Consider the following 6436-nt stretch of genomic DNA (forward strand, 5'->3'; position numbering starts at 1 on the left):
CATTGTCTTTGTGGGTCTTAGTCCCTGGTCCCTTGGTCCCTGGTCTCAGTACCTCCTATCAGGTACTCAGCTCCAAGGAGCATTAATACAGCAGGGTGGGGTCTGGAGAAGATGGAGGGAGGCTATGGGTATGGGGCCAGCTCCCAGGACAGAGGCATCCCCCAGGTGGGCACAAGAGGCTAGGAGCCTATGCCAGGGTGGTTGGAGAGGAAACTTGATGAGGAGTGGAGCAGGCAAGTGGTCCCACACACCTGTACAGGTGAGGGTGAGAGGCAGTGAGTTTCCCTGGCACTGAGATCATTGATTTTACTGGGCTAGCCTTGAGGCCTTGATTCGGATGAAGTTTCTTCTCCTTTGGGAGGGGCAGTGTGCAGGGAAGGGAGTTTTAGTTTTACAGATGTGTGAAATTCAAGTCTGAGAAACATGTCTAGGGAGTATTGAGGTCCCGTCCAACCTCCTGTCTGTATGAAAAGCTGTAATGGGAAGGGGAAGTGGTTCTTCAGTGAGTTAAACAGAAGAACGTGGAACCCAGCAGTTCCCCTCCCCAGTGTGCGCTGCAAAGAAATGCAAATAGGTATTCCCACAAGAACCTGTCGAATGTTGACAGCACAGTTCACAGCGCCAAAAGGTGGACACCACTCCTGTCCCTCAGTGGATGCGTGGACAAACAGGTGGTCTGTCTACAGAATGGAATCTTCTTTAGCCATAAAGGAATGAAGTACTGATTACATGCCTCAGCCTGGATGAACCTTGAGAACCTGAGCAGAAGAAACCAGCCACAAAAATGTACATATTCTGTGACTCTCTTGATGTGGAATATCCAGAATAGGAGATAGAAAGTAGACTGGAGGCTGCCACCAGCTGAGGCTTGGGGGATGGAGAGTGACTGCTAATGAGTGAGTTTCCTTGAGAGGAAGGAAAATTCTAGAACCAGATAATGGTGATTGAACTGAAAGCTTGTGGTGGCAGACTTCACAGTGGTCGGGGAAGTTTCCGTTCCCGGGCTGTCACCACAGTAGAGAGGGCCTGCAGGGGAACCCAGCACGTTACCAGCCTAGCACCCTCGGTCTTATTCATCCCTAGCTCTTCAGTGGGAACCATTTGTGCCCATTCCAGGGTCGCCTCTCCTTCCTGTGCGCATGCGCCCCCTCTGGCCTCAAGTCAGTGTCCCCAGAAAATACTTCACAAGCGAGCCCAGCGTGAGGTGGGGCCGCCCTGGTCCTGGGCCCGGTGAGGGGCAGGGCTCTGTGAAGCGTGGAGGTCTCCGGGCTGCGGTCAGCCCGCCGGCCACTTCTCCAGCCCTCTTTCTCCGCGGGCCTGGGAGCTGAGCTGCTCCTTCGTGGGCTCGCTGCTCTCAGCAGAATAATTGTCTCCACTTTGATCGCAGTGGAAACCACCCGGCAGAGGAGTGTTCGCAGGAGCCTGCGTTGGCATGGACACGGCCGCAGGGTCCCACAGGGATGCCGCTGCGCTCTCCACGCCCCTGGCCCTGCCCTCGCTCCCCTCCCGCCGCGCATCCCCTCTGTCCCCTTTCTCCGGGCTGCATCCCCAGGCCAATCCCCAAGGGCAGGCTGCAGGCTGATCACTTCAGGTTCCCTTCCCGCAGCCCACTTGTACCGAGGGTGCCACAAGGTGAGACTGTTCGCAGAGGGGCCTCTGCAGTGAAACAGGACCTAGAAGTGGAGGCTCCCGGATGACTTCGTGAGCCTGGTGGCCAGGCTGGCCTGAGTCCTCACCAGGGGCAGAGGTCCAGAGCCTGACTTCTGGGGGAGTTTACACCCAGGCATGCAGCCACTCTCAGCAGCAAGTGACCATCCTGGTGCCATCAAGGCACTGGGGAGGCCCCAGTGGGTGAAGAGCTCAGTGCCCTGGGGCCGCTGAAGCCGTTACTCCTTTTTCTCTTGCTGTCCCTTGCAGGTCGGGTCATATGAACTTGTCACCAGAATGGTGTAACTGAGTACAGGCACTTTGGCCACCTCAGAGTTGGTGGCAGTCAGAGGAGTCAGACTAGGCTACCGACCTTCCACAAGGTAGCACTTCCTGTACTTTACATATTTAGTTCTGTCCATCAGAGGTACCATTGGTGCTACCCATTTAACAGACGAGGAAAAGTGAGGCACAGGGATGTTAAGTGACTTAACACTACTTAATGCACCTGATACATTTCACAAACCACTTTACTTAAAGAAAAACAGAGCAAAGAAAACAAGAATTGGGGTCAGGCAGGGGGAGCCAAGGTAGAGACTGATTTTGGAGCCCTGGTGCACTTAAACAGGTCACTTAGCATTTCTGGGTCACACCAGTTATTTTTGAGTAGAGTTCATTTTTACTTTTAAAGAATTGCACAGGTCATTTTCAATGAATGCATTTTGTCATGTAGAGTGTAACAGTGACATTTTTATGTCCTCTGTTGAGAGCCCCTAGGTCAGGCTCACCTTTCATGAGAGCCCAATCCGGGTGCCAGGATATGCAGGCTGGGGGACTGAGGACAGAACCTCACACCTGGAAAAATCCTCCAAATGGGCTCCCAGCGGGGCCACTGAGCTGCTTGAGCTTTCTACTGATGTGCACATGGCTCTTTGCAAGATGAATCATTCATGACCCCTGCTGGGAGCCCCGCGTGGGGGCTCAGGCCTACAACCCCACCACTCAGGAACCTGAGGCAGGAGGCTCCGGAGTGTGAGGCCTGCTTCAGGATGAAAAATAGAAGGGGCTGGGGATGGTACCCGTGGTAGAGAGCTTGCCTAGCCCGCGTGAGGCCCTGGGTTCCGTCTCCAGCAGCGCACGCGCACATGGTACTTGCTCCGTGCTCTCCTAACTGCAGCCTTGCAACTCAAAGTACGGTCGCTGGACGAGCCCCTTTGGCTTCCCCAGGACATTGGTGAGAAGTGCAGGCCCCCAGGCCCCAGGGCATGCGTGCGCACACTGCAGCTTGAGAAGCAGTGCCCTCGCTTATGTGGGCACTCGAATGCAGTTGCCCCTCCACCGAGGGACATGCACATACCCAAGGTCACATGGACAGTGAGGGTGGCACTGAGCCTCCCCCACGTCTCTCTGGTCTCTCTGCAACCCAGTTCATACTCCCTGTAGTTTCACATGCACACTTGGTCAGCTCTCCCATCCATCAGAGGCACCCTTGTTACTACCCATTTTATGGAGGAGGAAAGCAAAGCACAGGGACGGTAAGTGACTCGCCAGAAGATGCCCCACAGACGTGGACCCAGTGTTCCTACGGAATTCCCATTAAGGAATCGTAAGCAGAGTGGACCCGTATTCCTCCTGGTGTAGTGGACCCCTGAGTCATAACATGGCTTTGGGTCCTGCCGACACCACTGAGGGCTGAGAGCAGGTCACCTGGTCCCCGAGGCCTCATTTTCCCATCTGCGAAATGGAGGGACCACAGAGACTGCCACAAGGCGCGGGGCGAAGGGCTGGGGAGCCCTGGAGCAGGGTGGCTTGCACATGTTACTTAGTGGCTTCTTCTCCAGAGACCCTGACAGGGTGGTGGAAGAGGAAGGAGCTTAAAGAACAAGGAAGTTGCAGTAGGTGGAACTTCAGGGTTGCCATGGGAACCAAAGCGCCAAGGCTGATCAAGGCAGGAAATACCATCTGGTTTTAAACACCAAAAAGCCTCGACTCACACTGGACTTATTTCTGTAAACAGCAGAATTAACATCATCCTCCAGCAACCACGTCAACCCAGAGCAATCTGGAGATTATATGTCATTCACCTGATGTCCGTGGTCAGATCTGGACAAAGCCTGTCAGGAACTCCTAATTCATCAGCTGTCGCATCCAGAGAAACGTGGACAAGTCACTCAGTAAATCTGAGCTTAAATGGAAGGAAAATGCCCATCCCCCACCCCTCCTCAGGCTTTTGGAGCACAGAGGGAAGGCTGGAAGTGATGTCCAGGGGCAGCAGTGGGGGGACCTGGGGTCCCAGTCAGCGCCAAAGCTGGAAAATCCATCAGCATCTTATCTTCTTGCGTCTAAGTTATGCGATTTAAAAACTGGCCCAGGATGGGATGGTGCCTGCCCAAGGTCACACAGCAGATCAATGTCAAAGCCGCAGCTTGCACCTAAGTCTGTCTCCTTCCCTCCGTCTGCCAGGCGCATCTTCCTCTGACACTAGCATCGCAGCATCACTTCCCGGGAAACACCAGGCTTGGGATTTCTCTGGCTCCCCATGGGCTCTGCGAGACAGAAGGAGCACATTTCTTGAGTCCTACACCTCCCAGGGATCTGACACAGGGAGGCAGCATTTCTGTGTTGTTTTCTTAGGAGAAACAAGGCTTCTGTCAAACACAGGAGCTAAAAGCAATCGGGAGGAAAACTTTAAAGCAAGAGGTCTGTGTCCTTACATTTTCCAAACCTAGAGGGACATTCCAGTTTCTTTGCAGCCCCACAGCCTAGCAGAGGACTTGTCAGGATGAGAACTTTTATCACACGGGCTACTCAGAATCATTTAAGAAGAGGGCACTGCCAGGAATGTGGGCCCAGGGTGGCAGAGCTGTGCTATGCAGCCTTGCTCGCCCTCTCTGAGCCGGTTTTCTCATATGCACCCTAAGGCATTTTGTGCACCTTTTCGGAGGTTCCTTCTAGCTCTGACATTCTGTGACTTGATAGCCATTTTCTAAGGAAAGCTTGTGGGGTCACCTGGTGCCTTGTTTACTCTTCAGTCAACACAAACTGAGTTAAGAGACTTAAGTCCCAGGTCCTTCAGCTCCCTGGCATTTGAGACCTGGGAGTTTCCTTGGAATGAGGCTTGAAGGGAAATGGCCTCTTGAGGACCAAGGGAAGGGGGCATCTTAGACTGCTTCTGTGGAGCCCCAGATCCCCTAGCTTAAGCTGTCTGTCACCTTTGGCAAGTGATGCCCAAGGGTACGTTCCCTGCTGGGTCTCCTTGGTGTTGCCTGCTCACGCCCTCTGACACCCAGGCTGTGCCCTGAGCACTCCGTCCTGTGCCTGCCACATGGTTTAGGCATCTCCAGCTCCTGGCAGTGGGAAGAGTGTCCGTGGAGCTGGGAGCCCCACCCCAACACCATCCCCAGGAACTCAGGAGAGCCTCCTCCTTGGGTAACGCCCCTCCCCCCATGTCATGGACAGCCAGCCAGGGCCTTTCATGGGAACCGGCGGCTGCATCTCGTGGGGACTCCCACTCACCCTTTGCCCTTGGGCTCGGCGAGGTCCTCCCAGCCCTTTTCCACCTGCTCGGAGCTATGGAAACGACTCCATCGCCGTCTCAGGGGACCCACCCAGAGCCAGGTTGGAGATCCCTGGGGCTGCCAGCGCTGCTAAGCTGTGAGGGAGGCAGGACCCGGAAGGTGCCATCAGCAATTTCTAACCTGGTACCCAGAGCAGGGAAGGACCAAAGAGAAGAGCTAAGTAAGGTCCCCAAGTAAATAACTGTTCTCAGCCTAAGAGCAGGAGCACAGCAACCCTAGCTCTGTGTGTGTGTGCGCGCGTGCCAGGGCCTCTTGCATGCAAGGCAAGTGCTCTACCACTAAGCTACATCCCAGGCCTTCACGCCTGGCTCAGTCCTAGCTGTCTGAGCCCAGAGGATGGTACTTCATCTTTCTGAGCCTCTGAATTTCTCAGTCTTCCCACCTGTAAAATGGGGATAATAAATCCTTTCTTCCCTGCTGGTTGGGAGCACACAGGAAGTGCTTCAAAACTCTGTAGAGGTCACAGAGCACTTCTATTCACACTCTCCAATGGAGGCTTCGGAGCAACAGGTATACCTGGCAAATCCCTGTTCAGGCCAGGGTGAAAGGAAGCTCAAATGGGTGGGACGGCTGGTGAACCGTCACCAATCAACTGCATGTCATCTGAGTCCACAGCTCCTGGGTCTCATCACAAACGTGAAATGAATCACTTTCCCAGCCGTTTAGAAAAATTAGCGGAATGAAAGTGAGCTTGAGGTGTGGCAGCTGCGGGGGACCAGAACGAGAAGTGCTAACTGTCAATGTTTTCCTTGTTTCCTATCCTTACAGTTCCGGAGAGGGACCTCGCTTGGAAACCAGCTCTGTTTCCTGCATCTTCCCTTCATATTCTGTGTCGCTATTTCCAACTGTGGTGATGGTGGTGATGGCAGCAGCTAGTATATTCTCTGGGAAGTTGACATTCCAGAAAACTTAAGTCTTCGTGTGGGACGAATACTAGCGAGGGAAGCCGGCAGTGAGCAGGCCCCTCCCAGGGACAACCTCCGGCATCTGGGCTCAGAGGAAATCCAAGGTCCTCTCTCTGCAGTTATGGGCTGAGAGTGACCATCCAGGAAGCTGATGTGGTCAGTGGGGATGGACTTCTTGACAAGGAAAGCCTGGTGCGGTGGTGCATGTCTGTAATTCCAGTGATTCAGGAGGCTGAGGCAGGAGGATCACAAGTTCAAGGGCAGCTTCAGTAATTTAGCAAGGCCCTAAGCAACTTAGCAAGATCC

This window comes from Sciurus carolinensis, chromosome 14, assembly GCF_902686445.1.
Source record: "Sciurus carolinensis chromosome 14, mSciCar1.2, whole genome shotgun sequence".
NCBI lineage: Eukaryota > Metazoa > Chordata > Mammalia > Rodentia > Sciuridae > Sciurus > Sciurus carolinensis.